Below are 16,853 nucleotides of genomic sequence, written 5' to 3' on the forward strand. Positions count from 1 at the left end.
GGGTCTTGGTTGATGACAACCTACAAATGGAGTCACAGGCCAACAAAACAGTCAGTAACTGTTTTTCCCTGTTGAGAGTACTTCTGCAGATTCTCCCGTTACTATCTAATAGTCCTCTTGTGGTAAGGAGCATAATTCTGAGCAGACTGAATTACTGCAACCCCCTCTATCTGGGAGCACCACAATTCATCTTACAGGGGTTGCAGAGAGTCCAGTCTATAGCAGCAAAACTGGTGTTAAACAGGCAGCGTAGGTCCTCTATAGCATTGGCCTTGAGCGATCTTCACTGGCTACCTATTAAGGAAAGAGTCCACTTTAAGTATCGCTGTATTGTGTTTAGAGCAGTACATGGCCTGGGTCCAGTACCCGTGCAAGAGAAATTTACCTGGTAAAAGCCCAAGAGGCAACTTCGTTCCTCCAGTGCAAATCTGGTAATGACCACCAGATTCAAGAAGTCTAGGATGGGAGGCAGAGCATTCGGGGTTGCGGCCTCACGCCTATGGAACGAGCTGCCCCAGAGCATCAGACAAGCCAACTCCCTGCTATGATTTAGAAAAAGTCTGAAAACCTGGCTCTTCCCAAGGAATGAGCACAATGCTTTCCTCTGATAATCAGGTCAGTGTTTGCGGTTGTCATCTTTTAAATCACAGCGCCAGGATACCCGCAGGGTGACAGTTTGCGCTATATAAGTTTTCTATACAATACAATACAATATAGTCCTGTAATTTTGTAGCCAACTGAGCAAACTGAATTGACACTCTCATTTTTCCACCTTGTTGTAACACTCTCAACACTAGCTTGTAGTCTGTTCTTAGCACAAGTTTATGTCACTAAATATTAAGTCTGCAAGTATTTCAATGCCCTTGCTGCAGCCAGTGCCCTTCTCTCTCAATGAATGCATAATTGCTCTCAGAAATAGTCAGAGATCTACAGAGGCAGCAAAGGCTACAGTTTTCTCACGCCCCTTATGAAACTGTGACAAGACTGCTCAAATACCATTGTACGTACATCAACCATGATATTTTCTTCCTGGGATCAAAAGGCATAAGAACATTGACCTTTGACATTTCCTCCTCAACTGTCTAATAAGCATTTTGTTGCAGATCAGCCTATTCTAAATTATTTCATTCGCACAGAATTACCCTTAATGTTTTTTTTCTGCAAATCCTTTTTGAATTTAGCATAGTACTCACCTGTGCTCTTGGTCTATACTTAGTTGAGAAGGAACTCCTCTAATCGCTCTTAACAAATCTTCTTCAGATGCACCCCTTCTGCTGAAATGGTAAAACCTAGATGTTCAATAGCTTCTTCCAAAAATGTGCATTTAGCTTTCCTGAGCGTTAATCCAGATTGTCCCAGTTTGTCAAAAAACCCTTTTAAACACCAAATTATGGTCCTCCACTATTATCCCAAACACTGGTATATCTTCCTAGAAAAACAGAACGTAACTTTGAGCTTTTAACAAAGAGATCATCATTCTTTGGAAAGATAATTTAAACTAAAGGAGTGAGAACTGAAAAATGGCATACAAGGTGGTGAAGGCAGTCAAAGGCTTTGTGGCATATGTAACCTAATCTGGCAGTCGAGTCAAATTTAGAGAAGTACCCTCACCATTGAGAATTATTATAATTTCAGTGTATTTGGGAATGGGAAGCTGTCCACTACTATATTGTGAGTTAGACTACTCAGGACTACACAAAATCCCAATTATCCATCAGCCTACTTGGTGATCACGACATGAGACATCCATTTCGCCGCCTCCACTAGCTCAATCACACCTCCCTAACCATGTCACTTAGTAGAGCCTTAAATTCCTCCCTTGTGCCCACTGGTTTCCTTCTCACATCATGTCTATTTAGAAAAGTTGCCTTATTTAAAACAATTTTGTGCATGTAACACTTCAATATTCCTGCCTTTACGAAGAAAACCTGATTGGCTGTCCCCACTATCTCATCTACGTTGGTGCCCTGATAAACTACGACTTGATCCACTGACCTTGAATTTATTATCATATGTAGACCATATTGATGGACCCACACCAGGATTGGTGGTCCAAATTTGTTTCACATCTACTTTCCCTCAGAGCTGTCTGTCTTCAAAACTAACGTCCGCACACATGTAGCCGAAAATATATTTGGTGCTACCCCAGTATTCAGTGGGATTGATATTCTTTGGTTCCAACTCAATATGTCCCCATGTATCAGATAACATTTCCTCCTAATTATAGTATACATTGCTCCATAATCAACTTTCAAATCCACCTCTTTGTCATTTACTAAAAACAATGGCTTGGAATGACTTTTCCTACCTGTATAGTCCTTTTCTCAATCGACACTCAAAATACAGGCAGGATAATTGCTTTCGTCACATATCAGAGCTATACCTACCCTGCCTCAACATACTCTTTGAAGGGTCAATATTTCCCACACTTCTTACACTCTTTCTAAAGGGAGATAATTCCTGTAACAGAGGAATAGTAGCTACTATGGAACTTACTATAGTTCCATCTCAACACACCTAGTACACTGGTACTGCTTTGACTGGTAACTAATTCCAATTGTATTACCACTTCTCCTGCCAAAATGTCCTTTATCCCACCCATCATTGATTTATCCCCAACCCAGCTGTGGATATATCAGTGCCCCTCTTGTGTTCTACATCCTCCATCTCCTTCATGCACACATTTGATTCTTCCACTATTTTATCTAAGTCTGTAGCCTACTTTAAGGTTGGGATTGCAGCTGGCTTACCTTTACACTGTCCTATCAATTGGCATTTTAGCAGATTGGATGTGATGACAACAAATGTATATTTAATTGCCAGCTCTCACAGTCTGCACACAAATTCATCAATGTTTTCATTTTGTCTGTGGGGCTGGATGTAGAATTTGTAGAGTGTAATGGCTAAGGATACTTATTCAGCAAATCTTTTTTCCAGTCTCAAATTGGCCCCTAGATATACAACCACAATAGTGTGTCCTTTCTGATCCTTTGGTGTGGGCTAGAGTTGGTCCCACCTTTTCAAGTGCACTGATGAGTAACACCTTCTTTCTGTGAGGACTGTTTCTGTTAGGCCTAAATTCTTGATAATCTAGTACCACCAAAATGTTCCCAAACTATTCTAGCCATTGCTCATATATTCTAGCAGTAGGGCCTGGCTGTGCTAAAAAAAAGGAGGCTGAATAATGCCTTGTAGATCCATATTTAAAGTTTGGTAAACAGTAGGACACTTATGCTAGAAATATATTTGCACAAAGAGTGCAAGAATCATATAAAATGAAATGATTATTCCTCTATCATTTGTTGAAGGTGTATATGAAATTCTATCAATGTTTACATCTCTTGCTTAAAAGTCTGTCAAGAAAAGAAGGAATTAGGGGATTAAAAAAACACTTCTCCATCATGGCATTTTTGTTTTGTTCTTTTCACTTGATTGCACTAAATCAATAGACAGATGATTAAGAAACCTGCACGTTGGACCACGGACCAATAGTTGGCGAATTCAAAACCACATCTCACCATACTGTTTATTCTGACAGGTACAACCATGAGAGAAAAGATCACCAGTGCAGGTTGATGACTGCTCGAAGGACTCTTGCTTCTCCAAACTTGTCCATAGTGTTCAGGCACAGGACAATAAGTTTAATATGGATATTACAGTGGGTATATAACTATCTCTCACTCCTAATGCCCTCATGGCCGTTTGCACTAAGGTTTAGAAGTAATGAGGTTGGAAGATATTTAAGAGTAAGTTGAAAAATAGTTCATGAAAAAACATTTCCAGAGGAGGACAGTACACAGCAGGTCAGCACTTGGTGTTCTCAGATCAAATCTTCAGAGCTGGGGTTTCACCTCATCTGCACAGAGGTTTGAATTCCGAGCAGGAATACTTTTAAGTATTAAAAAAGAAAGTTTAGGCCTGGGTTAGAAACCGGTTCTCCAGTTGGCAGAGGTATGCACCCTGTCCAATTAGGGACCATGAGCCTAGTCAGGGTAAGACACAACACAACGCTAAATTATCCTGTGCTCACCCATGGGTAGCTTGGCACAGAGCAGAGCAGCTTAACTTAGAAGGCAATGTGTAAAGTATTGTGCAATATCTCATGCAACAACACAGTAAATACACCACAAAACAAGACTCCACACCAGGTTAAAAAAATAAAAAATCCTTATCTGTGCAGGATAAAACCAAGATGACAGAAATCCAATCAGGAACTCCTGAGTTATGCTTCTGTAACGGCAAAGGTCAAAGGTCAGTACTTGGCATCAATGAGCCTCTACTAGAGCCATTACGGTAATCATTTAAACATGCACAAAAAGAGAACAAATGTGCTTCAGGACTCAGCATGTCCTTTCGTTTCAGTACATTCAGGCAGCCAGAAAGGCAGGCAGGCATGCTCAAGACGGCGCGCGGAGGAGAAGAGCACCATGCTCACTTCTCCAAATTGCCAGAAGCAACAGGCACACCCAGAATGGTGCGGGAGGAGATGAAGCACTGTGCTCACTTCTCCAACTTGCCAGCGGCAACAGGCAAACTCAGAATGGTGCAGGGAGGAGATGAAGCGCCGCACTCACTTCTACGCCAGCCGCAACAGACACTCTCCAGACGGTGCAGGGATGAGGTGGAGCACCTCGTTTTTTCTTCTCTGACTTGCCAGTGGCAACAGGCATATTCCAGATAGTGCGGGGAGGAGGTGGAGCACACACCCACTTCCCCAACTTGCCAGCATCAACAGGCATGCTCAGAATGGCGCTGGGATGAGGTGGAGCACCGCACTCACTTCTCCGTCTTGCCAGCGGCAACAGGCACACTCAGAATGGTGTGGGGAGGACATGAAGTACTGCACTAACTTCTCCGTTTAGCCAGCGGCAACAGCCACGCTCAGAACAGTGCAGGGAGGGGATGAAGCACAACGCTCACTTTTCCATTTTGCCAGCGGCACAGATGTTTGGAGAGATGCAGGGGCTAAGATGAAGCATGAAAGCATGAGGTCTTTAATGTCCCTGAGACCTTGGAGAGGCCAGGAGGCAAACGGATAGGCCCTTGGAGATCACTTTTGGGGAGAAGGCAGAGTTCAACTCTCCTTCCACAGAGTCAGAGAGCAGCAGGCAGCAGGGTAAAAGGAGAAAAGCTGTCCAGATGAGTCTTTTGGACATCACAGCACTCCTTTAGACAGAGATTCAGTCCAAGATAGAGAAGGGGGGAGGGGGTCAGGGACCCAGGACTCATATCCAAATGTCCCTTTGATGTGGGGGGGACTTCAAAGAGTGGTTTTGAAGTGCAACATCACCCCTTCCAAACCAGTACTATCTGCCAGGCTATCTGTGGGGGGTCATCAGTCCTTTGTGTGGGGTCAGGTCACTACCCTTTGATGTGCCAGTGTGAGACTCTTCCTCCTGTCTGCCCAGGCAGGGTTATCAGAATGCAGATGGGTTCTCAGCCACACCTGGCCTTCCTGTGTTTGTGGCTGTCGGGGGAATGCACAAAGAGGTACTGTGTCCCAGTCCAGATGTGTATTGGAGACAGGCCACAAAGCAAAGTTAAGAACTTTCTAAAAGCGGCATTTCTACCATAGTAGTGTTAAATCCAATTTGACCAGCAAGGAGGATTTATTATTACTATTCCAACCATACCAAATATGATAAACCTAGTCCTCTGGAATCAGGAATTACCACTTAATAGTAGATAAGGAACTCCCAATGCTGGTCTATGAGATGAGTGGGCCTAACAGCAGTGTCAAATCAAAAAGGCTGTTTGTCACTACCATGACATGTAAGACATGCAACTACATGTCCTACCTATTACTTACATAGCACCCTGCCTTTTGGGTTACCAACGGCTTTCCTTAGCGGTGACCTATATGTAGTAAAAGGGGAGTTTAAGGCATGGAAAGTAGCTTGCAATGCCAAGTTCCAGTGGCAATGAGTTGCACACAGAGGCCCTGCAATGGCAAGCCCAAGACATGGTTAAGGGGCTACCTCTGTGGGTGGCACAATCAGTGCTGCAGGCCCACTAGTGACATTTAATTTACAGGCCCTGGGCACATATAGTGCCCTTCACTAGGGACTTATATGTAAATTAAATATGCCAATTAGTAATGAGCCAATATTACCATGTTTTAGAGGACAGAGCACAAGCACTTTAGCACTGATTATCAGTGGTAAAGTGCTCAGAGTTCAAAGCCAGCAAAAACTGGTAGCAAAAAATGGAGGGAGGCAGGAACAAGTTGGGGGAGACCACCCTAAGGCTGTCAGGTCTAACATGTGAGAAAAAGAATTCTCTTGGGTATAGTTAGCCACTTTGTCCTCAAATATATAATATCAAATAATGCATATATCAATCACTCTTCTATCCAATTGGAATTATACACATCCTGGTATTAAACCAGCATCAAGCTAAAATGTGGATCACCAAATAACAACCGCGTATGACTAAATGAGAAAGAAAGTGAATCAGTTAAAAATTATTATCACAATTTATTAACAATTATATAATCACATATCTACATCAATGATAGTTGGCAAATTCATATAGACCTCATAAAATAAAATACACCAAAAACATATAAACATACATTAAAAAATTAGAGAGCAAGAATGTGATGTGAAATCAACATATTCATCAAAGAAAGGTATAAATCCAGTATAAATCAATATATAGGGATCATTTAGTCTATTATTTTCACAATAGATCTTGATATGAAACAGTTCCTGGATTTTATAACCAATTCTCAATAGCACAGGCGTCGACGCGTTTTGGTGGTAGTTGCTTATATAGGTTCCACTTTCATCAGGACAAGAATAATAAAATCTCTCCAAACTTTCATAAAAGCATAAAATAACCTAGTAAGACAATAAAAATAATTTTTATATAAAAAGCAACAAAAGATCTAAACATCCTAAATAGATAGTCTAAAAGTTCTTAAATCAATCTACGATCGATTTATCCAATATTACACAACAATAATAAAGCCAATACAACATTTTATTTAAACAGAAATAGGTATGTCATTCTCTTTATCAATAAGTCCATGCAGTTATTAAAAATGGTGTCCACCAATCATTTAATTCATACCTGACTCAACAACACACGCTTACTGAGCCATAATAATATATCATCATACTGTCAGTTCTGTCCTTTATGTTCTAAATCATCCTCTACTTTTCATCAAATAATTAATAACCCTTCTTAATCTATTCCTTTGTAGAGGGGTATTTTTCAATAACAATACATACCCCTTCTATGGGTTAGATCCAATCAGAAGAACAGACTTATTGCTAGTTCCTATTACGAATGTATTCCTAATGGAATATCTTGGTCCATCGGTTTATTCAAACTATTGGGTCCTAATAAGGGATATAAATACATGTTGAATATTAGATCCAGTGCAGATATAATAAATATGCAAAAGAATTGGGACATTAAAAGTTTCCTGCTTACCTCAGTGTTCTCACTGTGGTATGGAATATTTGTACATCTCTATGTATAAATCCAACCAGATTATTTAGAGGTAATCGCAGAAATGTACCAATATTTTATATTTGTTGATGGAATTTCTTGTGAATAGTATGTATTCCACTTCAACCTACAATGTCAGTAAATAACATATATTATATATTTGACGTGTCTAAATATTTAAATCATAGTTATGCCAACTTGACATTAGTATATTGTTGGTCTTAATTAACTCACTTAGGGTTTTATACAGATTGAATCATCCAAAACGGAAGTTTTAACAATATAAGATAGCCTTTTTTAACCAATTATTTAACACACTATGGTCCCGTGAGTTTTTCTAAAAAAGTTATTGGGCGAAGTTTACTCAGATTGTATGCTGACAATCGTCTTAAAGTCAAACATTTTTTCAGGCAGCATTGTATTATTTACCAGTAAGATGCTAGCCAGTACAGAGCTGTGTATTCACAAAGCGCCAACTATTCCAAAAATGACATAAGATGTTGTAAAAGATTTATACAGATCTCTATTTATACTCCCACAGAATCGGTGATTTCCAGGCAGTCTTGTATTTTTGACCAACAAGATGCTAAATAATGCGGCGCTGTATATTAACAAAGCGTCCGAAAATTAAAGATGAAACAAAAATACTTCTATAGATGAAGCAAGATTTATATGAAACTATTAATATCCCTTCACGGGTTCTCGATGAGCTACCACTACGTACCTACAGCTAACTTCACCCCGTGTTGCGTTTTACCTTCGTATCTTGATTCGGAATGATCCTCTCGAATACCGCCACGTCTTCCCGTGCGTTTCGTGTCCGGGTAAGCGACCGATGAACCCGTAATCGGTTCACGGTAATTTTTATATGTTAAATAGTCGGTCATAACTATTTTCACCTCGAGTTTTTCGTCAAAATCGCGCGACTGCCACTCATTACTTAAAGCGGTACTGTCTTTCTTAAAGTGGCGATATCTAACGAAACCTCTAGTGGGACCCACTTGCAGAAAAAGTGGCCAAATTGCGGCACACCATCTACAAAGTCCATCAAATCAATCATTCGTTTGAGTGACATGAATATAAAGAGTACTAATGTACAGTTTAAGATAATTTCTAGAATTTATCGTAGACCAATAGATTTGATCAACCTAGTTATAAACTTCCCAAAAGAAACCAAGATAAAAGGAATTATTAATATCTTTATTTTTGCTGGGATATAACAAAATAGGAACATCAAATGTAAGATTGGTTTCTACCATTATTTCTTTACAATCTAAAAATAATATGCAGATGGCAGGTACAATCTGGACAGAGTCTACTCCATAGAGGGGCTGGTTGTCGGTACACCAACTAAACTAATGGAACAGAAATCTAGTCACTAGTGCATCCACCATTAATACAGACAGTTAAAGTGTTAGTTCCAAGATGCATATCAATCTATTAATCACATCCAGTCCTCCTTGGTATTCAGACCCATTTTAATAGTATCTAGAATAGAGATGTACCATTGCTCACGTTTTTTGCGTTTTAGGGTTAAGTCACCTAAACTTTTATTGCCTTCTATCTTCTCTATAATGAACCACCTAAAATCCGTTAAGGTATGTCCTTCTTTTAAGAAGTGATTGACCAGCGGAGCATTTTCCTTTTTGTTTTTTATTGGAGACTTATGTTCTGCTAACCTGATTCGCAATTCCCGTGAAGTCTCACCAACATATCCCAAATTGCAGGGACATAGAAGTAGGTACACTAGATTCTTACTTCTACAATTATTCAGGGTTTTGGAAACCAGAGTGAATTTATTGTAAATCACCGTTTTGCCCTGTATACATTGTCCGCACATATTGCAACTATTACATTTGTAGTTGCCAATAGCTTGAGTACCCATCAAAGTCTGTTGATGTATAGAGGAAACTTCTCTGTAGGTGTGAACTAATTCTCTTCTCAGGTTATTATTTCGTCTGAAAGCGAACAGTGGTCTATCTAGTTTAGTCGATGCTAAGCCATTAAGAATATTCCAGTTTGAGTTAATAATGTTTTTTTACTTTATTGCCCAAACAAGAATATTGATTTACAAAAACTAATTTTTTAGCATCATTAATCAATTTTTTCTTTTCTTTCCTTTCTCCCAACATACTATCATGGTTATAAAATTGTGCTCGTTTGAAAGAATGAGAGATCAGTTTTTTGGGGTAACCCCTATCCTTAAGTTTGTTCGTTAAAACCTCAGAGTGTTTATAGAAGTCATCAATAGACGAACAGTTCCTCCGCAACCGGAGGAACTGTCCAAAAGGAATGTTATCCTTTTGTGCCTTGGGATGGAAACATCGAGTAATGTAATAATGTATTTTTATCTGTAGGTTTGGTAAATAATTCGACCTCTAATGTGCCTCCAATCTCTTTGATCCTCAGATCCAAATAGTTAACACTTTGGTTACTATATTCCGACGTAAATCTGAGGTTAACATCCCCCAAGTTTAACCAGGACAAAAATTGTTCCAACATATCAGTTGTGCCCTCCCAAATAAAGAGGATGTCATCTATGAATCTGCTCCATTTGACAACATTCTCAAAAAATGGATCAAATTCTTTAAATATGTGGGTATTTTCAAATTGACCCACATATAGGCAGGCCAAACTTGGGGCTCAAGTGGCCCCCATGCTGGTGCCCTTGGTTTGGAGATAGAGGTCATCCTTGAATAGAAACAAATTATGTTTAAGTACCAATTCTGTACAGGCCAGAATAAAAATCAGCCTGGGCCCCTCTACACTCACCCGCATATGCATTATTTGATATTATTATGCATTATTTGATATTATATATTTGAGGACAAAGTGGCTAACTATATCCAAGAGAATTCTTTTTCTCACATACTTGAGGTACCCTGTCTCTTGGGCAGTGGGGTCGCTCCCGATTTTTTTGTATAGTGTCAGGTCTAACAGCCTGGTAAAAGGTTTATTTTGTCAGGTCAGAGTGACAATTTTGAAACGGCCTACCCAATTTGAAGGGGCAGGCCTGGAGACTTGCTATGCATGGTCACGTTAGTGGTGTCACAATATGTGCTGCAGTCCACTACTGACATTTAATCTACAGGTCCTGGGTATGCTATTGTACCATATACAATGAACTGGTGGGTAAGTTTACTAGGTCAGTCAGCAAACCCACTAGCCAACATTGTAGCCAAGTTGTAGCCAATTTTTACATGTTTTAGGGTTCAGAGCACAGGCCTGGTCAATAAACTAGAAGCAGCAGTCCAGAAAAAAAGGGGGGAAAACATACAAAAAGATGCATTTTCCTACAAGCACATTTATAAAGTCACATTAATTTGCTAAAAAAATGAACAAGCAATTGCCACGATGGCACAGCCAGTTCTTGTAACTTTGGACGTGCATACAAATGTGGCACGCATTCTTCAAATTTGGGGGTAAATAAAGTGACTTGTAAATCTCGTTCCCCATGGTAATTCCCCATTCTAACACGTAACTGCATGGTAATGTACATTTTGCATGCAGGTTTACCCCTCTGCCATTTCGGTGCAATTCGTAATCAGGTCTTTGCGGTCAAAGAAAAATGCTTATTTGAGATCGACATGTTCTGTAGTCAGAGTGCAAATATGACCCACAGAAATAGGGCTTATTTGTGTGTGTGCTCGAGTGCGTGCGTTGGTGCGTATACTGTGCTTATTTTTAGAGGGCCGGGTTTAATGTTGAAAATGCAGTCATTCTCACAGTGACGGTTCTCATTCTGACCTTGTTACAGCTAAACAAATAGGTTCTGAGAGCCTGAACATACATTGTGTTTGGCCATCTGCACGGCTGAATACGTGCATTCCGAAAATTGCTTTGACATATATGTATACGTTTATTTTCAATCCTTACAGTGCACACTGCTGTGGGAGCTGGAGCATGGAACGTTGTTCAGCGGCTGCAGTTCACAAATGAAGCAAAAACATGCCCCAGTGTGGAGAAGGCACCACAGAATGCATCCTGTCAGGATCCTCATGGGATCGCCCAAGCTCTTCAGGAAGGGCCGCAAGACCTGGCTCTTCGACTGAGACCGGCAGCACAGCGCCTGGATAGCCCCGGGGTGATAAACAGCGCTTTACAAATACTGCAGAATCGGATGGAAGTTTCTTGTAGGTCGCTCTCCAGTGGTCAGGGTAGACAGGCAAACAGGACCATGATGGAGAGGCAGTTGCACCGGCCCCAAGGGGACGGGGGGCATGAGGGGCACATGACATTCCAAGTTTGACTGCTATTTACGACCCAACATTACAGGGGAAACATATTTTCTCTGTCTGTTTTGTCGGCCATGGCAATCTTTTATTTTTTGAGCTTTTTTATATAGCGCTAACTCGACCCAAAGGTATCAGAGCGCTTTACATGAGCACCAGTTGCATTACAGGCAGACACATTCATTGTGTTAGGCACTGGCAGATTCAGTGATTTGCCCAGAATTACAGGATGTTGAGCTGTCCCTGCCGAGACCCGAACCCGGTTCCCCAGCTTCGAGGTCGACCGCTCTGGCTTTTAATCCACATCCTCTCCCTAAAATGCCATTGGTTGTCAGGAGGAGAGGGGCATGCCTTCTTCAGAGTCCTGCTTGGCAATTGGGGCCAACCTCCTTCAGCACCACATATTATGGTGGCTTTGGGGGTTTATTCAGTCCCTGCAGCCCTTTCTCTTCCCCTCAAGTCTTTTCCCTTTCCTTCTTCGGCTGCACACTCAGTTACACTCAGTGGTACTGGGACAATTTTCAGAGTGGGGCTGCTGGCATCAATATTACATTACTGAAGTCCTAGGGATTGGGACAACCCCAAACCTCACACAAAGAACAAGTGTAGCAAATGAGTCAGTTTTACAAAACTATAAAGTGCACAAACGATAATGCGTGGAAATTGTTTTTCAACAAGTATTTACCAAGTATGGTGTTTTGATTTGTTTTGATCATATTAACATTTTGTTTCCATCACACTTCAGTATAAACAAATGTTTCATTTATGCTTTCTTAGCTGCTGATATATTTTGAAATATATGCACAGTTATTTTGCAGGTATTTAAATGTGGGTAAGAAAAAACTGACATCCTGTTCCTTTTCTTTCACACTTTCCATATCCCAGCCAGATTGTCAGAAAGTTCACATTATATAATCTTCTAACTCTGCAGTTAGAGTAAGAAAAGTCAACATTAATCTCCTTGGTAAAAGAATAAACAACAATTTGTCACAATATGTAGCCAGACATTTTACCACACAGCAAATGTGACAAGATAAAAATAAAATGTAAAGGCATCTTTTAGCTTCTAAACACCAGCATAGATATTTTGGGTATGCTGCAGCACCCCCACACCCCACACCCTTACTTCCAGCACATTTAGTTACACTGAGAGACAGAGAGACCTCTTTTGGCCCGGGCCTCTAGTCACCTGCAAGAAAAAAGGAATATTTTTTTAAGTGTGTTGGCTTAGGTTCAGTGAAGGTCCAGCATTAACACTTCCAAAGCAGCAGGTGCCTGGTGCATTCTGTCTGTCTAGCCATGTCATGATTATGGTTGCAATGCTAATGTCAAGGAGGGGACCACCCTTTAGGATGAGAAAACCCTAGGACCCCTCGCAGTGCGGGCTGCTGGTATCTGTGTTGCACCCAAAGCTAGAAATGTATGTGAACTGAAATGACCTCTGGTTTCATGTCAAATTTGGTGTAAAGTGGTCTAATAGTTTTGTGGTCTTGCCTCAAGAATTGCTATGGGAATTTCAAGTTGAAACATAACTTTTTGGGACCTCTGTTACATATGTTTCCCTTGTGACCACTCTAATCCAGATTTGCAGGAGCAAAAGTTAGGACCAATTTTCTAGGACTAATTCTTTTGGAGTGATTTAGCAAACAGATTCCTCTCTGCTTCCTTTAGTGTCCTTTATGGATTGGGGAATTTATATCCAATGGTTTTATGGAAACCCCCCAAAATGATAATCTTTAATGTATACATGCTTGCTTTATAGCCATAAAATGTGCACAACCAGAAAAACTTAAATATGGAAAAGTCAGCTTAGATAGAACAAAACTGACTAGTGTTTGTACAGAGATGGATTCTGCATGGTGGAAATATGCTTCAAATTGTAAATAGGGTGGTTATTTTGTTTCTGACATTGTTCACAAATACAGCGATTAAATAATACAAATAAAAAAGGAGAAACAGCACAGAAGGGAATCAAGGGTCAAAAAGTATCAGTGCAACAGAGCCTAGGAAGGATCCTCCCTTATTGCCATGTGTACCCCATTCAATGTATTTATTTAAATCCTATTCTTATATTGTGACCTAGTAGCCAACAGGAATTTAGACACTTAACATACAACAAAAACATACTCTTAACAGTAAATAGGAAACAATAGCATGTCAGTGCTTTCAACTGGGAGTCCTCATAGTTGAAACAGCTTTGTACATCAGTGAACAAGTGGGCCATGGTGGAGTTGGAGGACAGGTGCGAAAATAGCAAGGCGTGCTGCACAGAAAGTCGTATTCAAGCAAGAGATGGAATACATGTGTTTGAGGTGATTCCTGAATAAGACAAGGATCAGTTGGCTTCAGACTGTTGTTGATAGTGAGCTTCAAGATGATTTTGCTGTCCCTAACAAGGATCTGTTCTGGGAGATAGACGTTTTGAATTTAAAGACATTAATCCTCTGGTCTTTCCAGCTGTGGCGGTTTCTCTGGCCTCCCGAAATGTGAAGTAGAGTTTGAAGAGAGGTAGAAGTGACTGTTAGCATTATTTGCATTATAGGTCACACAATCTACGTTGATGAGTGTTCATTTCAGTGGTAGCCTATGAGAAATTGGGTTGTTGGTTGAGGGGGGTTAAACATTACTTAAGCAACAGCCACAATTGTTGTCATGATGAATCACAAAAGAATCACTAACTCTACCTGTGCTTACCTTATGGTGGCTTGGCACAAAAGTATTCAGATGTAGCTTAGAGGCAATATGTAAAGTATTCGTACATCTCTTAGTAATGAAGTGAAAACACAACACAAGATAAATCCCAAACCATGTTAGAAAAAAGAGAGTACATTTTAATAAACTATTTGAGACCCAAACAACAAAAACCCAATTAATAGAAGCAGAAATATGCAATTTTACATGTTGTGGAGAAAAAGTGGTGATAAGAAGCAAGAAGCGACAATTGAGGTTACATGGTTGCAGTGGACCTGGTCCAAGTCACAAGTTCAGGTCGGCTGTATTGGAGTGAAGGCTGGATATAGAATTGAGTTCAGTCCGCTGTCAAAAGCACATTGTATCCTAAGCATCAAGATGCGAAGTCCTGTGTTTGCTTGTGCTACACTGGCATCGAGAATCCGTAGACAGGAGTTGTGAGGCGAGGTCTGGCATCGAGATGCGTCATGCTGAGTCAGTGCTAGTGAGGCCGCTAAGCAGGTGCTGCGATACGAGCATCGAAATGCATTGTGTTGTGTTGAGCTGCATCGAAGTCAATGGAACCACTGGGGGGCGAGAACTTGCATCAAGGTGTGTCTAGCAAGGCCAGTTGTTGGCGTTGAGATGCATAACCTTAGGTCAGTGCTTGCAAAGCCACTGAACAGAAGCGCAATGTGTGGTCCTGCATCGATATGCACAAAGTTGCATTGACACTGAGGAAACTGTTGTGTCCTTGTAGTTCAAACAGGAAGTCAACCGACTGACCCTTGGAGGCACTTTGGAGGTTCTCAGCAGGGTAGTCCACAGCAGCTGGAGAGTCCTTGAGCAGCAAAGCAGGCCTTGGTAAGCAGAGAAGTTGTTGGTCAGCAGGACAGGCTTCACACAGCTGGGCAGCCCATCTTTTGTAGTGTTCACAGTTCCAGAAGTGATCTGAAGAGTTTGGTATCAGGGTCCAATATTTATACATGGTGACAGCTTTTGAACTGAGAGATGTTTCTAGAGTTTACCCCCCACAGATAACACTGGAATTTCTTTCCTTCCTACCCAGGTCCCAGATTGTCTGGGGTCACAATAGGCTAGTGTGAAATCCTTTGCAAGTATGCTGGAGGTGCAAGTGTTGTAGGTGACAGTTCAGTCCCCTCATCCTGCCAGAGATGACTCATCCTGCCAACTACTAGACCCTCTATTTTGACACTGTCTGGGAGGAATCCACTATAAAGGGGGACCCCTAAGAAAACGGATGAGTAGGCAGGAGGTACAGGGGAAAATTGAAACACACTGGTACCAGCAAAAAACCACCTGCCTACATAGTACGGATATAAAGAAGCCCAAAAGCTTGGGTCAGGATTCAAAAAGAGGACACACACAGGGACTAACAGAAAGAAGATAATACAACAAAGGAATAAAATACAAAATATCAATTTATTGGAATACAAAAAATCAAAGAAATAATCAATAAGATACAGTATTTCATCCGCTAAAACTACAAAAGTCCCATACTAACTCAACATTCATACTCGCAATAATTCCCACAACATACTCAGAGAATCCAACAAAGCAATAACCAACATAAGTACAATTTATAAATGATTTAGGTTAAATAGATTTCCAGAAATAATGATTGTAGTAAGGACTCCCTTAATACGTACATACATTGTTAAGTTAGCATAACCACGTTAGAAGTTAGAAAGCCATCTTGCTGCTTTTGCACACGACACTGCGTTCACATGTTATTGCTTAAACAAACTGCTGACTCGAGTTTTGCCTCACACGAGAGCAATCTGTTGTTACCATCCCGAGCTCTGCGCAGCGACCTTGGTCTGCACACGATGTGACAAACAGTCTGAGTTGTTAGACAATGCATGTTTTCCACTCTAGGTTGATCGACCCACTATTTAGTCATAACACACGAGCAGCTGCACATACCTGAAAGTTGGTGCTTTTAATATCACAGACATCATGTTTATTATTCAGACCGAAGACGAGCCTTCCTGCGAGAAGACTCCTGATGCTCCTGTGATGTGATTTCACTAAGCTGATCTTTGAGGTATGGGGTCCCCTATTCAAGCCTAAGAGACCTTCTGTTAGTCTAATAATAATATTAGCGTCTTAGTAAAGGGAAGGTGGTAGTATCCACTGTCATTATAACATGATTACCCCTTTTATATTCTATGGAATTGTAACTATGTTGATGGTGTTGATTTTAATCATTTGTCTGCTTGTATTAGCCAAAGTACTGCATATTAGGACACATGGTCTATAAAAATAAACTCTTTTTATTTTCACCGTGTCTCTGTTGATTCTTGTTGTGGACTGATGTGAGAATAATATACGAACAGGTATTTCCGATTCCCACCATTCCTGAGTATGTACTGAGTCGCTTGTTCTGGGTTGTCTTTTCATTGGGACCGCCGAGCTAAATCTCGGATAACGAATGGGACACTTATGCTAGCCGGATACTGGGTTCTGGGT

The sequence above is a fragment of the Triturus cristatus genome, chromosome 6 (assembly GCF_964204655.1).
Source record: "Triturus cristatus chromosome 6, aTriCri1.1, whole genome shotgun sequence".
NCBI lineage: Eukaryota > Metazoa > Chordata > Amphibia > Caudata > Salamandridae > Triturus > Triturus cristatus.